At 43.9% G+C, this 20,259-nt stretch overlaps 1 protein-coding gene and 1 pseudogene across 2 annotated transcripts in view; one reads left to right on the forward strand and one right to left on the reverse strand.

Moving 5' to 3' along the window:
• LOC146403545 (uncharacterized) overlaps nt 1–20,259 on the forward strand; it is a 104,051-nt gene that overhangs the window by 59,464 nt on the left and 24,328 nt on the right. The window lies entirely within an intron of this gene.
• LOC100621777 (large ribosomal subunit protein uL1 pseudogene) lies at nt 18,329–18,968 on the reverse strand (annotated as a pseudogene).

Raw genomic sequence — 20,259 nt, forward strand, 5'->3', positions numbered from 1 at the left:
AGGACTTTTCTTTTTTTCTCTTTTTAGGGCTGCACCATGAGCATACAGAGGTTCCCAGGCTAGGGGTCAAATCAGAGCTACACCTGCCAGCCTATGCCAAAGCCCCATCAACTGGGGATCCGAGCTGCCTCTGTGACCTACACCACAGCTCATGGCAATGCCGGATCCCTGACCCACTGAGTGAGGCCGGGGATCAAACCCAAAACCTCATGGTTACCAGTCAGATTCATTTTCACTGTGCTGTAATGGGCACTCCTTAGATAGGACTTTTAAAAGAGTTTTAATTCTTTTTTTTTTTTTTTTTTTTTCCTTTTTAGGTCTGCACCTTCAGCATAGGAAGTTCCCAGGCCAGGAGTCAAATCAGAGCTGCATCTGCCAGCCTGTGCCTCAGCCACAGCAGCACTGGATCTGATCCACATCTGCAGCCTACACCACAGCTTGTGGTAACACTAGATCCTTAGCCCACTGAACGAGGCCAGAGATAGAACATGAATCCTCACAGACACTATGCCGGGTTCTTAACCCACGGAGCCACAGTGGAACTCTAAGGGTTTTAGTTCTTGAAAGTAACTTTAAAAATCTGTGGGATAGCCTGAGATATTGCCTGGAAGTGGGGAAGGGTGGTTTGACAGAGCATGTTGGGAGGGATTGATTAGGGAAAAATAAAATTATCTGATGTTCACCACTGAGTTTAATTTCCTCGATAGATGGATTAAAAAAGCAATAATTTGGAGTTCCCATTGTGGCTTAGTGGTTAACAAATCCGACTAGGAACCATGAGGTTGTGGGTTCGATCCCTGGCCTCACTCAGGGGGTTAAGAATCCGGCGTTGTCGTGAGCTGTGGTGTAGGTCGCAGACGTGGCTCAGATTTGCATTGCTGTGGCTCTGGTGTAGGCCTGCAGCTACAGCTCCGATTATACCCCTAGCCTGGGAACCTCCATATGCCGCAGGTGCAGCCCTGGAAAACCACAAATAAATAAATAAATAAACCAAACAAATAATAATTTTAGGAAAATTTCAGGAGGGCCAGGCTCAAGGGATAGGTATTTGGAATTTTGGTATTATGGACTCTTTGTCTTTCTGAAGTTTTTGATAGTTCTGTTTAATTTTTTGAAAGTTTTTATGTTGAAATGATGTTTTAACTACAGAAAGTTTCAAAATTAGTACAGAGTTCTCACATACTCTTTCCTCAACTTCCACTAATGTTAACATCTTATATAAACATAGTATGATGATTGAAACTAAGAAACTAACATTGATGCAATCCTGCTAACTAATCTACAAACCTTATCTGATTTTCTCCGGCTTTTCCATCAACATTCTTTCTCTGGCCAGAATCTAGTTTGGGATCCCACCTTACATTTGTCATCCAGAGTCACCTCCTCAGTGTTTCTTTGTATCATTAACTTTTAAGATTGGAAAAGACATTAAAGTTTATTTTATTTTTATTTTTAGGGCTGCACGTGCAGCATATAGAAGTTCCTAGGCTAGGGGTCGAATTGGATCTGCAGCTACTGACCTACACCACAGCCACAGCAATGCTGGATCCAAGCCACATCTGTGATTTGCATTATAGCTCCTGGCAATGCCAGATTCTTAACCCACTGAGTGAGCCAGGGATTGAACCCTCATCTTCGTGGATACTAGTTGGGTTCTTAACCCACTGAGTCACAATGGGAACTCCTAAAGGTTTTTTTTTAGATGAATTATCCTGTGGATTCTTGAATCCCCTCTATAATTATCCCGGTTAATCAATTTTTTTTTCCTTTGCAAGAAGACACCTCCAGTGACAGTCTGTTCTAATGGGGCCCAGGTCTATAAGGAAGTCTGTAGTCTTGATTTGCTTTCTTAAAGCTTCCACCTGTTGATTCTGGTTCTTACCTTTCCCTTGACTTTTAGAATAATCCTTCTACATGACAGCCTTCAAATATTTGAGGGCCGTGATATTTCTACTTCCCCTGAAGCCCCATCCCCAATTCCTGCTACCAAACCCTTTCTTCTTTAGGATGGCCATCTTCAGCTCTGTTAACTTATGCACGTGACATGTTTTTAAGTCATCTCACGCGTGGGTCACTGCACCCCAGACAAGTTCCTGTTGTGTATACAGATGTAGATGTGGGTCTCGGTATTTGTCCATGTGGTGCCTGAACAGAGAAAGATCACAGGTGTCGTTCTCCACGTTCTGTGTCTCTGCAGGCCAAGACTGCACTAGCCTTTGCTTCATTTCTAGAGAGAGAGGCAGGCTGTAGGTAGCCATGCTAATTAAAGAGCCATTTTCAGTGAACTTCAGCGGGTCATCCAGGCGCCTGTGTGAGTGGGTAGGACAAGGTTGACATCTTTCTTAGAGATATCTTGGGGAGTGGAAAGCTGGACAGAGTAAGTATGTTTGCAGTATAAATTTAGCAAAATTGAAGATCATGCTACCTGGCTAGAAGTTCCTGGTGTATGTTCTCCAAAAAACGAAAAGGCAATAAATACATTTTCAAAAACTAGAACAGACGCTTGATATATTGGCAGAATCTGGGAGAACTTTCAGTTTCTGAACAGCCAGTAGAAATGGATTGAGAAACATAATGTGGCTGAAATAGAGGAAGTTATTTTTGTTTAAAAATAACAAGAGGTACAAACTATTTTGTATGAAGTCAGCTACAAGTATTATTGTACAATATAGGGAATATAGCCAATATTTTAAAATAACTATAAGTGGAATATAACCTTTAAAACTGTGAATCATTCTACCATACACTTATAACTTATACAATATTGTATACCAACTATACTTTAATAAAAAAATTAAGATTCTCAAAACACTTTTTTTTTTTCTTTTTAGGGCTGCCCCTGAGGCATATGGAAGTTCCCAGGCTAGAGGTCGAATCTGAGCTGCAGCTGCTGGCCTCTGCCACAGTCGCAGCAATGCCAGATCTGAGCCGCATCTGCAACCTACACTGCAGCTTGTGGCAATCCCAGAAACTTAACCCACTGAGCGAGGCCAGGAATCGAACCTGCACCCTAGTGGATACTGGCTGGGCTCTTAACCCGCTGAGCCACAATGGAAACTCCTTAAGACATTTTTTATCATTCTTCTACTGCTTTCTGATAGTGCCTAATCTGCCAACTCACCCAATCAAAATCCAAAATCCAATTCCCTTACCACAACTGGTATCCTGGTTCAAATCACAGGATATGCTATGACCCTGCCTGTACAGAGAGGGTTTTGCTGGAGGAGAGGCCTGGCGTACTCCTTTCCCCACTGTTCCCATAGGCAGCTGTCTTTCCTCATACTCTCAGAGTCTGCAGTTTCCAGAGATGAATGGCAAGAAGCACGAAGGGATTGGAGTTGGCACAGAGGGATCTTGGAAGTGAGCCCTAGTACAAGTTCAAGCTAGAACACTTTGCTTTTGTTCAGAGATGAGAGAACCAACAAAGAAGATACAGCGACACTGGATGGATGTCTGCTTGATCCTGGGAACTGGGCCAGGGAACCATCAACAGCTTTCCCTCCAGCAGCGGATTTCAGAGTGGAATTATACTAGCATCTGAGTGATGCGAACGAGAGAAATGCAGTCCTTGATCTTTAGGAACTAGCCCTTGGTGTGTAAGCTGGCCTGCACTCACAGTTCAGTCTTGATGTGCTCCGCTTGGACATAAATTTCACAGGATGTCAACATCAGACAAGGTCTCTCCATGACCAGGATGTTTCAAGCGCCAAAACAAGATTACTCGGTAACATGTTTGAACACAGACGACCAGGCACACTGTCCAAGCCAAAAAGTACCAAGCGGCTTCGGCCAGCTAAAATGAGTGATGGCTCTTCCTTGCCAATTACCCCCTTCCACCTTGCTCCACTCTGCCCTCCTTATGAATAAAGACTTACCTAGATACTCAATTATAAAATTGTCCCTGCTTTCTGATAGTGCCTAATCTGCCAACTCACCCAATCAAAATCCAAATCCTCTAATGAATTCTTTGTAACATCCTCTTACTGAAATGCCCCATGGTTCCTCATGGCATAATTCTCTGACCACAACGGGTAATCAATTCAATACGTTCAGTGTGATACTGGTTGGCCTTTTACTTGAGGGCATTGATAGGCAGAGCATGAGATAATATATACTTGGAAAACACCATTTAGGGGTTAGTCTCTCTTTCAAAGATGAGCAAACAGTAAAATGAAGCCAAACACGAGGTCTAGGGGAAAATTACTGCTGACTAAAGAAAAAAGCACGCCATCCCTAGACTTGGTTGTGGCCCCTAGCTCTACATTTCCATGACTTTGTACCATTCATCATGGAATTCCAAGGAAACTAATATTTGATAGGAAAATTAAGATCTGAATTAGAAGTATTAAGGAGGCAAATTAACACTGTAGGAAATGGAAGTGGTAACATTGAAAGGAAATTGGTGAGGTTTTCCTAGACTGCGGAGGGATAAATGGAAAGCACATCGTAGACATAAAGTGATTCAATCCAAGAGGTATTTGTGTTCATAATGAAGAAATAAAAGTGATTTTAATGGAAGCAGTGCTGGTTACCGCAGATTGGCTTGCTCAAAGAGCGTTCCAGCCCTCTAGTAGTGTGCAGAGGCTAGAAAGTCAAGTCCCGCTCTTCCTAGAATTGCCTGCAGCTTTGAATGTGGTTTAGGTTCTGCCACGATGATGCTCTCCAGTGAGACTGGATTTACTTAAGTGAATCACCTGGAAGAGAGGGAAGTGGGGACATCGTGGGGCATCCCGTTTGCTGGTGCTGATTATGGCAGAGGCAGCTTTCCAATTCGGCAGTCACCTTCCTGGTGGGGGTGGGGGTGGAGCCAGCAGGTGTGGCAGTGGCTCTTGTCTTGGCAGACAACATCCTGATTCTATACTCCCTGACTGAGGCTGGAGCGGTGGCTCTATTGGCAGCCCACTTCTCAGATGTGTCTCTGGGAGTCACTCATGGAAGGTCAGCCTAAAGCAGCACTATCCTATAGAAATGTAAGAACATACATATGCAATTTAAACTTCTACTAGCTGCAGTTAAAGAAGTACAAAGAAATAGGTGACATTAATTTTAATGATATTTTTTATTTAACCCAGCAGATCAAAAATAGTATTTCCACATCTAGTCAATATATTGCATTTTTTGTACTAATGCATATCTCATTTGAGACTAGCCATAATTCTAGTACTCATTGTCCCTTATGTGGTTCTTTATTGGACAGTATAGGTCTGTTTTTTAATTTTTTTGGTTTTCCCGGCAATATAGTAAATAATTTAATGTGCTGTAATGAATCTCTCTTTGCTTAAACTTTTGGGTTGTGTTTTCTGCAATTGAGCACTGGCTGATAGAGAAGCAATGACCAGATAAATAAACATGAAAAGGACTCAAAGTATACCAGCAAAACTGATGAAAAGAAAATCATACCTAGACACACTGGGGCAAATTTCTCGTATTGCGAAGATAAAGAGCCTTAGATGCATCCAGACAACTGTCCTTGCCCCCTTGCAAATCTATTCAAGAATAATATACAGATTGGCTTTAGCCTTCTTTCCTGTGAAAGTAAATGGTCGAAGGAAATAGAATGATGATGACTGCACACTTGGAGAATTTTATACTCCATCAAGTTGTTTTTCAGGTGTAAAAAATACATCAGAATGACTTTAGACGCATAAGGGCTCACGAAATATACCATGAATGGAGCTCTCCCGAAGAAGTAATTTGCTTATATTTTCTTTTTCATATCACCCTTTTCCTCTTTTGCTTCTGCCTCTTTTTGCTTTATAGTTTCTTGTTTTTTTCCTGGGCTACTTAAAATTTTTTAAAAACTTTTTGAGGATACTAAAACACATTCCTTTTTTAGAGTAGGTAAAGTGTGTCATTTTAATTTTCTTTTAGTAGTGATTTTATCAATCCATAGTAATAGAGTTGGTTATCTTTCTTTATACTACTTTTCTTCTTGTATTCTGGGGATTTGGTTCACAAGACCCTTCTTCAATGGAAGATTTTATCTTTACTATCCCATCTGTTTTCTCTCTCTGATCCTCTCCACCCAATTCTTGTGCTTTTGAGGTTTATCTCCATCCAGTCCATGGGGTCCCCAGGTCTTAGGTGCTCCTGCCCCACGATGATGTTGGAGATACCATCACTGAGCCCATAGACAGGCACTCGGGCCAGCCCAGAGCACTCCAGCAGACTGTTACCCCTGGCAACAGGAATGGGAATACCCCATCGGATGCCTGGAGTGAGGCGCCCCAGCTCCAGAAAGGAAACTAAAAACAGCTGCAACCAGAGTTTGTTCTAGTGGTTGCTGCATCCACTCTGGTTGGTGCCTGTAAGCTGAACTTTGGGGCACCTCAGATTGCTTATTGACCTGGAGCCCGGGGATAAAATGCAAGTGAGTCCCTGAAAAAAGAGGATAAGGCAACTATAATATTTGGGGAAAATTCACCAAATCTAGAAGAATTCTGCATGCATATTGCTTTATGAACAACTACAATTCTCTTCTTTAAAGAACTACACAGGGACTAGCACTTCAGTAGAGATTTGACTTAGGTGGAAAAGATGGTACAGATTTCTACTTAGCCAACTGATACTCAAAGAAAAGGCCTTTTTCTATGTTTTAGTGAAGGCAACACTAATGGCTATACTAGAGAAACCTCCAAATCTAAACACTAAACAAAAATCAAATTTACTGAAATCAGTTTAGTGATAAAGACAATTATTGGATATATGAGGATAATGTTAAAAATTCTTAAAACCAGTGCCACATGGGTATTGACCAATTAGAGTGGACACCTGAATAATAAGAATGGATGTACAACCAGGATGGCTATTCCAGTCTGTACAAATGAGTAATATACCTGGGCTTATGTAATTGAAAAATTCTGGAGCAGGCTTCCTTCAGGTGAGGCTTGATCTGGTGGCTCAACAATATTCCAAATATATTCAGCTGCTATTCTCTCTGCTCTACTTTCTTTGCTGTATGCTTATCCTAAACGGATTCCTCAAGGTAGTTGACAGTAGCTCTTAAGCTCATGTGCTTCACTTTTCTGATTTAGGAAGAAATAAGGGTGTCTTTGTGTCCTTATTCAAAGCACCTTAATTAGGCCAACGTGTGTCACATGCCCACCCTGTACCATTCATAGGGCACAGCTTGTGCTGATTGGCTTGATCGAAGTCTGTAGCCCAGCTGGGGTGGAGTCAGCTTTCCTGGAACTACTTGCATCCCCTGGCAAGCATTGGGAGGCCACAGGGAAGGGGCGAATGTGGATTCAGGGGGGATAAAAAAAAAAAAACCATCTTCTATGTTAATGCAAATTATGTCATCAACATGTCCAATTAAACAAACACATGGTAATTATAATGGAATAAAAGACATTCTTTATAAAAATATTTGACACATTCAGAGTTCTCGTTGCAGCTCAGTGGGTTAAGAACCCGACTAGTATCCGTGAGGATGCAGGATTGATCCCTGGCCTCACTCAGTGGGTTAAGGATCTGGCCTTGCTGTGGCTGTGGTGTAGGCCAGTAGCTGCAGCTCTGATTGGACCCCTTATAACTTCCATATACCACGGGTGTGGCCCTAAAAAAAGAAAAAAAAATTGACAATTCAAGAGTAAACTACTAATACTCCCAAAGAAAAATGGGGAAAGTGCATAAGTAGAACTGGCCATTGAGTATGTGGAAGGTATATAATTTCATTCGTAATCAAACAAATGAAAGGGAAAGCTATTATGTCATACCATTTTTGCTTAATTAGTGGATTAAGAATTATTCGAGGAGCAGAATTGTCCCAAATAACCCTGTGTGCTTATCTGGTGATGCAGACAGAATTGCATCCTCTGCCAAGGTTCACAGGTTGGTGCCCTAAACCCCACAATTACTGTGTTTGGAGATAAAGCCTTTAAAGGGATAATTGAGGTTAAATTAAATCATAAGGGAGGGGCCCTAACAATAGGACCGGTCCTTATAGGCAGAGAAATGGATACCAGGAGCACATGCACGGGGTGGGGGCCACATGAGGAGGCCAAGGCAAGAGTTTCCAGGAGAGCCAAAGTCTGTCGACATCCTGATTATGGATTTCCAGTCTGCAGAAATCTGCAGAAATTATGAGAAATACATTTCCAGTCTGTATTTCCATTTCCATTTCCAGTTTGCAGAAATTATGAGAAATACATTTCTGCTGTTGAAGCCACTTCAGACTGTGGCAGCCCTAGCAGACACTTAAATTGCCTGGGTCAGGGCTCTGGGCCTTGCCTTTCCCCCAGTTGGACAGGTGGGAAAGGCACTTTCTCCTGGAACTTGGACTTCGTACTCTTGCCTATGGAGGGACTGAGCTGAAACATCCTTGGGGCTCCAGAGTCTGCAGGAGCTGGGCAGCTGGCGATAAAAGACAATTCCCATGAATAGCTTCTCCTGCTTGTCCTAGAAGATGGAGTAGAGTGCGGGTCCAGTAGACGCTGACATGCCTCTTCATGGGCCGACGGAATGACTGTGGGTCCTTGTCATGCTGACTTAAACTCGAAAGCTTCTTCTTCTTGTCCTTTTTTTTTTTTTTTTTTTTTTTTTTTTGTCTTTTTAGGGCCACATCCGCAGCATATGGAGGTTCACAGGCTAGGAGTTGAATCAGAGCTGTAGCCACCAGCCTACACCACAGCCACAGCAACAGGCTGTGCAGGGGATCTGAGCAGCTTCTGCAACCCACACCACAGCTCAGGGCAATGCGGGATGCTTAACCCACTGAACGAGGCCAGGGATCGAACCCGCATCCTCATGGATGCTAGTCGGGTTCATTAACTGCTGAGCCACTATGGGAACTCCAAAAGCTGCTTCTTTATCCAGGTCAGCTTATTCCTTAGCCCATGTCATGTCATGTTGTGAAATTTCACCCAAACTCTAGTGCATTACGTGGAAAGATCCAGAAGAGAACATCTGAACACAAAAGAGAGATTAAAAATGGTACCTTGGAGTTCCTGTCGTGGCACAGCGGAAACGAATCTGACTAGGAACCATGAGGTCGTGGGTTTGATCCATGGCCTTGCTCAGTGGGTTAAGGATCCGGCGTTGCTGTGAGCTGTGGTATGGGCTGCAGGTGGGACTAGGATCTGGCATTGCTGTAGCTGTGGTGTAGGCCGCAGCTGTAGCTCCAATTGGACCCCTAGCCTGGGAACCTCCATATGCTGCAGCTCTGCCCTAAGAAGCAAAAAAAAAAAAAAGGGTATCTCACTGGGGATGGGATACAGGTAATGGGTATTATCATCTTGTCTGTTAGCCTAAAACTAGTTATTAACTTTTGTAGAACCAATTTATGTGTTCAAAGAGTCCTTAGTATATCAATTTTTAAAAATTATGGGAATATACTTATTAATTAGTGGATTTGTTGCTATGTATCAAGATACCAGGAAATTTGGAGTTCACACTGCGGCTTAGTGGGTTAAGAACCCAAAGTAGTCTCCATGAGGTTGTGGGCTTGATCCCCGGCCTCTCTCAGTGGGTTAAGGATCTGGCCTTGCTGCAAGCTGATGTTGCTATGACTGTGGCCTAGGTTGGCAGCTGCAGCTGTGATTCGACCCCTAGTTCAGGAACTTCCATGCGCTTCAGTGTGGCTATAAAAAGAAAAAAAAAAGATACCAGTGAAATTTATTTATTAAAAATTTTTAAAAATTATAGTTGATTTACAATGTTCTGTCAATTTCTGCTGTATAACAAAGTGACCCAGTTATACATATATGTACATTCTTTTTTCTCATATCATCTTCTATCATGTTCTATCACAAGCGACTGAATATAGAGATTCCCTTTGGGGGATTTAACAAAAGTGTATATATAGTGTTGAACAGAAAATATTTTAGCTATAACATTAGAGTGAAACATGCATAAAATTCTGTTTTCTTCTGCTAGAGACACTATATCTATGTTGTTGATAAGTTCCCAGATAAGTTGATAAATTTCCAGAGAACAGCAGGAAGGCAGCCACTTCCTGATGGTGGTTTCAGTGGTGATCTTTGAAATACACTCTGTGCCCACCACCCTGCTTGGAGGATTAAAACTGCAGTCTGAACGGGTAACATTGGTCTGAACGGTGAGGCCCTCTTGTGGCCACTTGGAAAAGTTTCTGATTTCTGACACCTGATGCTTTCTGCATTCCCACACAGCACCCCTACATGGGGAGGCGTGACCTTGAAAGTGAGGCTGCTGCGCAGTGGTGAGGCCTTTTGGTATTTCCTGACCTAAATCTTCTGGAATGAGTCCACAATTCAACTGCCAAATTTAAATTCCATTGTTCGTGAGCTGTGAGTGCTGTAGAAGGATTTCATGTGGTTAAGATATATGCACATGCCCTGACTGTCACCTGTTCACAGCTGGTCTTATCTGTCAATCATCCTGCTGAAAGTTGCTAAAACAAAAAGTTCTGCTGGAAACATGTAATAAGGGGATATCTGAACAGAAGCAGGGCCAAATTGGAAGGACAGCATATGTAGAGAGAACCACATTTCCGGACTCTCCTAGTCTCAGTCCTTTGTTTATTGCTTATAAACAATATAACCAGTTCCCAGAGAACATATTAACTGCTGTGTGGGTGAAAGAGAAATATTATTAAGAGGTAAAAAACAGTTGGGTCATATTTTCTAAAAATCTCTTCTCCTGGACAAAGCCCTAGGAGAATCTACTAGAATTTTGACATGGGTTATGATAAACAAATTCATCTTTGCTTAGCAAAGATTTTCAAATACTTGGAAGATCCCTTTGACAGTTTTATCTCTCTGTGTTGTGAATTCACAACTCTTACTTTGGTAACTAACTGCCTTATTTATAATCTCTTTTCAATCATCCATAAATGTGAGAGCTGCAATGTTTTTTCCAGGTCTCAAGTTCTCTTGTTTTCCTGTTTCTTTTTTTGCTTCCGAAACAAAATGTGAAATTTCCTTATAGATTAGGGGACCAGAAAACACCAAGCAAATTTTGAAGGAAAAGTTTTTTTTCTCTCCTTCCAGTCATTTAAATTTTCTTGGGCTATCTTTGTGGGTTGGAGTACCAGATGCTGCCTTGAATAACTGTGAATTACGAAACAAATGCAGACCTGTTCTTTGGCAACTTTGAGCTTGTGCAGGGAGATCAAAGGAACCAGAAGTAACAACAAAGACCAAAGAGAATTGGAATGCTCAGTGGATCTCTGTCTGAAAAATATATTGCCAACTTTAGAAAGCTGCACCCTGATATTAGCAGCCTATGCTTGTCCAGTGATTTCCAGTTTCCAAAGCGCTTTTATGTCTGTTAGCTGAGGACTACCCTAAAGAGAGGGGCAGGGCAGGCATTACTGTTTTCTTGTTTCAAAGGAGAACACACACTTAAGAGACTGAATACATACATAGCATGTAGCCACTCACCTTGGGAGCTGGTATTTGAACCTGCATCTGCTGACCCCAAACTTAGCCTCTTTCTGCCTCATCATAAATTCCACTGGCTTTTGTTACCCTGGAAAGGTAATCTGTGTTCACACACCTTCTGCTAGTAGGACTCAAGGCAGCAGATCGTGTGTTCCTGGCTCTCCTCCAGCCCCACACCCCGCCTCTGCATACTGCAAATACTTTTTCCATGGAAGAGCTCCGGACAGGGAAATATTTTGGAATCCGTCTGAGTTAAATACCAAGCCCTATTTGTAATTTCTGCTGAGGCCAGGACACTGAAAGGATTCCCAAGGGCAGCAGTTGTGAGTCCGTTTGGTAGCCCTTCTCGGGCCAGTAGGAAAGGGATGGCAAGTCACAGGAAGTTAGAATGCCAGTCACAGCCCAGCGCTGCTGTTAGGGCCTCAGCCGAATTGACAGTCAGAAGAAGATCCAGCAGAGAGTTCTGAATCAGATTTCAGCGATGCGGTCTCAAATAGGATTTTCTCATGGATCTGGCAAGAGGCATGCTGGATTTAGAGTGAAATTAAGCTGTGGACTCTGGGGGATAACACAGGAAATTACAAACGACAGCTGCTTGTCTCAAGAGCACATCTGGTCAAGAGGCCCCATCCAGGGCCCCTGTTATTTGAGGAATGGGGACGCACTGGCATCCAGTTTCGAGTCCCCAGGGGAAGTTGTTTTGGAGCAGAGTGGAGATTCAGAAAGTTGGTTCTATTTCTTTTGTTTTCCATGCCTGTGGCATGTGGAAGTTCCTGGGCCAGGGATCGAACCTGGGCCATAGCAGTGACAACGCCGGATCCTTAACCTGCTGTGCCATAAGAGAATTCCTGGTCCTTTTTCTTTACTAGGCCTGTGATCTTTTTTTTTTTTTTTTTGCTTTTTAGGGCTGCACCTGTGGCATATGGAGGTTCCCAGGCTAGGGGTCTAATCAGAACTACAGCTGCCAGCCTATGCTACAGACACAGCAATGCCAGATCTGAGCCGTGTCTGTGATCCACACCACAGCTCACGGCAACACTGGATCCTTAACCCATTGAGCGAGGCCAGGGATCAAACCTGTGTTCTCATGGATACTAGTCAGATTCATTTCTCCTGCACCACCACGGAAACCCCTAGGCGTGTGATCCTGAATCAGGCACAGCCTCTCTCAGCTTTGGTTTGTTAATTTGTAAACAGGAGAGTAATAATACTTGCCAATCAGATTTTTTTGTTTTTGTTTTCTGGTGAAAAGCATTTTATTTTATTTTATTTTTATTTTTTTGTCTTTTGTCTTTTTAGGGCCGTACCTGCAGCACATGGAGGTTCCCAGGCTAGGGGTCTAATCGGAGCTGTAGCCGCCGGCCTACACCACAGCCACAGCAACGCAGGATCCACGTCTGCGACCTACACCACAGCTCATGGCAATGCCGGATCCTTAACCCTCTGAGCAAGGTCAGGGATTGAACCGGAAAGCTCATGGTTCCTAGTTAGATTCGTTAACCACTGAGCCACGATGGGAACTCCAAAAAGCATTTTATAAGATGTAAAGTTTTCCATAAATGGAGGGCTTGTTATTATTATTATCGTCATTACTTACAGGTCTAAGTTTCCTGCAGGAAAAGGGAATAGAGAAGCCTAAGAAATAAGTGGAGTACCAAAGAGAAGAAAAAGGAACTGTAATAACTAAAATCAATGTTTAAGTGTTTACAGGCATCTGGACCCATACTACGAGCTATAAAAATAGGTTTCCTGAAATGTAATTGGCAATCAAGGCCTCTGCATGAAACGGTGCAGGGCCGATACGGAACCGGGGTAGGGGTGTGAGTTAGGGGAGGAATGAAGAGTAACGCCAGCGCAGTGCCTGTGACGTGTAAAGGCATTTTTGAAGATGCCATTATCTCAGTAAGCTTTCCTACCAACCTCATTTTATTTTATTTAAAAAAAATTTAATATTTTTTATTTTTTGCTTTTCAGGGCTGCACCTGCAGCATATGGAAGTTCCCAGGCTAGGGGTCCAATCCGAGAACAAGCCCTTTCTGATACCCTCTTTCTGAGACACTTCGTGTGTCTTCATGGTGTCAGGTGTCCCCCTAGCAGGGAGTCACACCAGCTGTGTTTGATCTCAGGTGTGTTTCTGGATGGTTTTTGACAAGGGGGCACTGACAGGGTTTATACAAGGGCCATGTGTTAAGAAGGCCACCCTTCCCTTGTGGTATTGTAATTCTCTCTCTGGGCATCTCTACAGCTAGACCAGATGTTTTTCAAAGCTGAGTCACTTACCAGAGATGTTAACTAGCGAGTTCCCACTGTGGCTCAGTGGGTCCAGTGTTGCTGTGAGCTGTGGTGCAGGTCACAGACAGGGCTTGGGTTGCTGTGGCTGTGGTGTAGGCTGGCAGCTGCAGCTCCGATTAGACCCCTAGCCTGGGAACCTCCATAGGCCCTGGGTGTGGCCCTAAAACGAAGAGGCACCATGCTGGCCTCTCTCCGAGGACTGAACCATTGAAGGCTCCCTCGCACTTTTGAGGCAGGTGCTGTCATTCTCATGTCACAGATGCCAGAGAGGAGGCCGAATGAAATTACAGACATTGCCCAGGCGTTAGTAAGCGGCAGAGCCAGGAGTCGAAACCATTCATTTTGACCCTAGAGCCCTGCTGGCACCCACAGAACATTCAATGTTGGGTGAATAGATCAATAACCAACTTGTCTTCAGATGCGTCAGGAGTCTCGGAATGACAGGAATACGAAGGTCTCCGGCCCCGAGCCATACAGTGTTTTGAACACTCTGTGTTAACTGACCCTTAACAACGGCTCCTCGAAGTTGATACTCTTATTACGTCCATTTTACAGATAAGGAAACTAAGGCCCCCAGAGGTATACAAAACATTTATATGCAGTTTATAATGAATAAAACCTTTTCATATTTGCATTCTACGTCCTGCGAAGTACTGTATTCCACTAATATAAGGTGCCGTTGATCATAAGATGCACCACTGTTTTAGGTGCCCCTGAGAGAAAAAGCCGCCAGTTACACAATTTGTCAGAAGCCCCCAAATCTATCCAGATTTTGGAAATGCCGAAATGCAAGGAAAAAGGCATTTTAGAATTGATGAAATGGAGTGCATATCATTTATCCTCATTGTCTAGATGAGGGGCTCAGAAAGGAGTATATTTCTCAAGGTTATAAAAGTGGCAAAAGAGGGAGTGGAATCTGGGTCCACAAAACACGCTCTTTCTTCAGCGCTGCTCCGAACGTTATGGAGTCTTTGAGTTTAAAGGAGGGCTGATGGAGTGTGTCTGACTCTAGGGCAGAAGACTTCTTTGTGACGTTTCTATCACCTTTTGTGGCTGGCTATGGACTGCCTTTAAGTGCTGGGTGAACCTTTCTTCTTTGTTTTTTTACTTGACTGAAACTTCAGGTTCCTGTGGGGCCTTTGGCCAGAGAGGTGCATGAATGAGCTCACCATACCTGGGAGATGCTTCTCTTTTCCAGGCCCCAGAGAGTCTGTCCAAGCCTCCTCTCCCTCTCTCCCTGGGTGTCTGCAGTTGTGTTTAGGTCTGGGATTGTCAGTTTGCTTTACGTTATCCTGGGTCAGAGCTCTCCAAGGAGTCGGACTCTATTCGATATTCCACTGTTGACAGGCTGTAAGCCTCACCTCTTTCTCTCCTTCTCTGCCCCACATCTGGGCAAGCTGATGAAAAAGCCAGGGTGTTCTCTCCTTTGGTGCTGGTGGGAGATTTAAAGGACCCTAGCGCCTGCCAGCATGTGGGTACCCTCCCCCTGGCCCCACCCCCTGTCTACACCTTATAACCCAGCCGTGCTTCCTTTTCTTGTGTCTCTAGCCATTTTGGACTTGACTGGGAGGCCTGCCCTGATCTCCTCAGAAGAGCCTCAATTATGCACACAACAAGGCTTTTCATAGCCTTTTGGTGTATGTGTAACAGCCTCAGTCTTGACATCCAAACCAACCTGAGTGGAGGTCCCTCCTGCTTCTATAGAGAGGCTCCAACGGAGCCCACAGAACAACTCAGCTGAGTCACGTCATCTAAAAGCTATTTAAATTTTAACAGAGAAAGATATCAACGGTTTCTATCTAGCTGCTTTTAAAATGAAAAGTGGACTCCTTCACCGGCTTCTGTGTTTGGCTGGACGTCTGCAGACGCTTCTCCACAGAAGCAGGTTGCTAGGAGAGCTGGCAGTAAGGGCTGCCCATGTGCAGTTCAGCTACCATCCTCCATGGGCCAGATCTTGCGAAGATTAAGGCAAGTGAGAGAAGACATTCCAAGGTGTCAGCCTGAACAGGAGAGGGCGAGAGACTCTGGAGGGTCTCCTCCTGTGCCAATGAGAGATGGATAAATCACAGGCAAGATGGAAAAGGTGTGAAAAAGACCAGTGAATGAGAGGGAGAGGGAGAGGTAGGTGTTATGAAATTGGAGGAAAAATAAGAAGGGAAATTAGAAAGAATGAAGAATGAGGAGTTCCTGTCGTGGCCCAGTGGTTAATGAATCCGACTAGTACCCATGAGGACACAGGTTTGATCCCTGGCCTCGATCAGTGGGTTAAGGATCTGGCGTTGCCGTGAGCTGTGTTGTAGGATCCCCAGTTGTTGAGGCATAGCCTGGCAGCTGTAGCTCTGTTTGACCCTTAGCCTGGGAACCTCCAGTTGCCGCAGGTGCGGCCCTAAAAAGACAAAAGACAAAAAAAAAAAAAAGAAAAAAAAAGGAAGAATGAAAAACTAAAACTAACAAATTGCCAGAGAGCTCTGGTACCTTAATAAATGGGAGGAGAAATGAAAAAGGAATAACTGGACAAGAAGACAGTAAACAAGATAAACACTAATACTAAAAAATGACGTTCCCATCTTATATGGGCTTTTAATGAAGAACCACAACGTTTTACCACATGAGGGTGGAAATAATCCATTTCTGGAGGGGTGGTATGCGCAGGGTAGGCTAGTTGCTGTTTGGACACGAGTCACAAAGTAATTACGAGGTCTGACATTGCCGTTCCCAAGACTGAATCATTAATCATCATTTCCGATGATGCTGAAACCGTAATGAGAAAACCCATACCCATGCTTCCCGGGTCAATTTCAGGCTCTGTGATAAGAGGGATGGAGAGAAATCGATGGCATATTATTTTCCTGATTCTGAGTCGACATTTCAAACAGCACAGTGTGAAAATATAAAGACAGTGCCCTTTTAAAGGTCAATAGTGATTTCCATTACAATCCCTGATTTATCATTCAGCCCAGAAGATTTATTCCAGGCTGGGATGTAACACAAGAGTTTGCTCTGCACAAGGGAAAAGCAAAGCAGAAAAAAAAAATTACTTAGTAGTTTTAAGGGCCTTTTTCTCCGTGTACTTTTCCCTCTTTGAGCTCAAAAGGCAGACACCAAACCAAATCTTCAAACATTTACATTTGGGGCTGTCTCTCTGTTTTGTGATAAATTCCCTCTAACCCCTCCACACAAGCCCTGCTTCCAGTAGACTGAGAGGTCTGGGGAAAATGCCGTTGAGTTTCTCCTTTTTGGCATCTTGCAGAAGTGTTCTCAAAGCGTGTTAAGGGTCTCTTCTTCCCTCTCCACTTGCCTCCCTCTATCTGGCTTTGTCACCCGGAGAGCACTGCTTCTGGAGAATTCCTTAGGCCCTTTAGCCATCCAGGAAAAGAATGATTTCAATACAGGGCATCTCAAGTATTTAAGAAAGGGCCATCCTGGAGTTGCCGTTGTGGCTCTGCAGGTTGCAAACCCAACTATTATCCATGAGGATATGGGTTCAGTCCCTGGCCTTGCTCAGTGGGTTAAGGATCTGGCGTTGCTGTGAGCTGTGGTGTAGGTCGAAGACGAGGCTTGGATCTGGCATGGCTGTGGCTGTGGCGTAGGCCAGCAGCTGCAGTTCCGATTTGACCCCTAGCCTGGGAACTTCCATATGCTGCAGGTGTGGCCCTAAAAAGCAAAACAAGGTTTTTATCCTAATTGATAGCTCAGGGGCTGAAAGTATGTGGGGCCAAATCAGGGAACAAACTGGCTGGGAGGCTATAGAACAAGCCATGGGACCAAACCTGGATGGACAAAAGGTGATAGAAAGTGTTATTTTTAAAGTTTATTTTTTTTTCCTCTTAGTTATATTACTGGCTAGTAATATTGTGGGTCCCAAACCTGATGCAAAATGACTGAATTAACCAGACTGCCTGGGTCTGGTGATTTTGTTGACTTGAGACTGATGCCGTCTGCTGCCTTTCTGACCATTAGCATTGACCTGGCGGACTTAACTCACGTGTCTAATTCAGAATCTTAGCAGAGAGCATCTGAACACAGGTGTATTTGGAGCCAGGGCTAGTTGGGGGGACCTCTCCATTTCTGGTGTCTTCTCCGTGGGAGGGACCTGGAGCCCCATTCTTTCACCAGCCTCCCGGTTTCCTGTCTCCCTCTGCCTGGGTGGAGGGGGCGGGTGTCGAGAGATGGCTCTGAGCTGTGAGTGGATGAAGAGGCTGACATTTGGGGCCCAAACCCTTGCACCCTTACTCTTGGAATGAGTCGTCCACAGGAGCCTATGCTCCCTCCTGCAATTCTCTACCGTAATTGTCCCCATTTCAAGAATTGTGGTTAAAAAAAATGAAGTTCCTATTGTGGCTCAGTGGGTTAATGACACGACTAGTATCCATGAAGATGTGGGTTCGATCCCTGGCCTTCCTCAGTGGGTTAAGGATCTGGTGTTGCCATAAGCTGTGATGTAGGTCCTGGATCTGGCTCAGATCTGGTGTTGCTTTGGCTGTGGCATAGGCCGGGGCTATGGCTCTGATTCAACCCCTAGCCTGGGAGCTTCCATATGCTGAGGGTGTGGCCCTAAAAAGACAAAAAAAAAAAAAAATTGTGGAAAAATGCACATAACATAAAATTTGGTTAAACAAAATTTAACCATGTGTTTTTTTAAATGATAACACTATGGTTTTTTAAGCCGTGCCTTAGTACGGGAGTAGGGACCTGCCCATGGTGCTCTTAATGTACAAAGCCCGGATGTTCTGCCAGTTTTTCTTGAGCTATGACACCAGGAAGTTGGCAGCCAAGTGGGTGTTGTACACAGACTCATCACCTGTCATCTTCATGCGGCCAACAGCCACTGCCAGACACAGGACTTTCTTCCACTGCAATTTGATGGTGGACTTCGTTTCCTCAGCCTTGGCCACCATGTTCTCATTGTGGGTCAGCAAGGAAGGGAACGTCCAGCCTTATTCAGGCCTGGTCCCAGGATTCGTGGGATCTGCTGGATTAGAGACTCTGAGGCCAAAAATGCATCATCCTTCTTGCCCAGTTTCTGATTCTTGTTGGTTTCTTCAGTGCCTTAATATCTAGGTTCAGGATGTCCTTTGCCTTGGCCTCATCACAAGGCTGTGGGTCTCCCAGAACACACACACAGAACTTTTGGCAGGGAGCAGACTTAAGCCTGATGGTTCCTGGGAAGTGTTTATCCTTCTGAGGGTCACAATTCTTCAGGCTGATCTGAAGCTCCACTGTCTCCAAAAAGTTCCGCCACTTGCACTGGTTCTCAGGTAGGACCTCCCACACGGCCTGGTAGAGGGTGTTGAGGGAGATTTTGCTGCTCATGGTGCTTGGAGCAGCAATAGCCAGAGAAGAGCTCGTTGTAACCATTTCTTAGGTGAACAGTTCAATGAGCTTAAATACATTCATGCCCAGCCATCAGCACCAGTCCATCTCCAGAGCTCTTTGGTTTATAGACCTGAAACTTCACACCTATTAAACAATAATCCCTCCCTCCCCCTTATCCCTAGCTTCTGGCAACCACATTTTATTTTCTGTCTCTACGGTTTTGACTATTGGAGGTACTTCATATAAATGGAATCACACAGCATTTGTCTTTTCTTTTTTGGTTGTGCCCATGGCATGCAGAAACTCCTGGGCCAGGGATTGAACCTGCACCGCAGCAGTGACCTGAGTCACAGCAGTGGCCATGCTGGATCCTTAACCTGCTGAGCCACCAGGGAACTCCAGTTTTTGTCATTTAAAAAAAAAATTCTTCTTTCCGCATTTTTACTGAAAAATAATTGACATGCATCACTGTATGTTTAAGGCATTCAGTATGATGGTTTGATTTACAGATATGATGAAATAATTACCGAAATAGCTTCAGCTAACATCCATCTTCTCATATACGTACAATAAAGAGGAAAGAAAGAAAAAAAAAACACAATGAATTTTATCCTTGTGATGAGAATTCATTGGGTTTACTCTCTTAACAACTTCCCTACATATCATACGGCGGTGTTAGGTTGAGTCTTCATGTTGTGCATTACATCTCTCGTACTTATTTCTCTTATAACAGAAAGTTTGTACCTTTTGACCACCTTCTTCCAATTCTCTCTCTTGCATCCCTCCATCTCTGGTATCCACCAGTCCACCCTCTTTGTCTATGAGTTTGCTTTTTTTGTGTGTGTTGTTTCCAATTCTACATATAAGTGAGAACATACAGTATTTTTCTTTCTCTGCCTGACTTATTTTACTTAGCATAATGCCCTCAAGTTCCATTTATGCTGTTGCAAATGGTAGGATTTCCTTGTTTTTTATGGCTAATATTCCATTGTATATAATAATATTTGCCTTTTTGTGACTGGCTTATTTCCCTGAGCATAATGTCCTCAAGATTCATCTGCGCTGTGGCCTATGACATAATTTTTTAAGGGAAGCTCCCCTATTCCCAAGCAGAGACTGCCCAGAGATTGGGGGTTGGTGCAGTGGGGTCACTTGCCACATATTTAAATTTTAGCTTGATTGTTGAAAAACATAATTTTTTTTTGGTGTCTTTTGTCTTTTTAGGGCTGCACCTTTGGCATACGGAGGTTCCCAGGCTAGGGGTCCAATTGGAGCTACAGCTGCCGGC

This window comes from Sus scrofa, chromosome 5, assembly GCF_054392235.1.
Source record: "Sus scrofa isolate SSC_HxYL_T2T_F1_AM1 chromosome 5, Sscrofa_HxYL_maternal_Yorkshire_Landrace_v2.0, whole genome shotgun sequence".
Taxonomy (NCBI): domain Eukaryota; kingdom Metazoa; phylum Chordata; class Mammalia; order Artiodactyla; family Suidae; genus Sus; species Sus scrofa.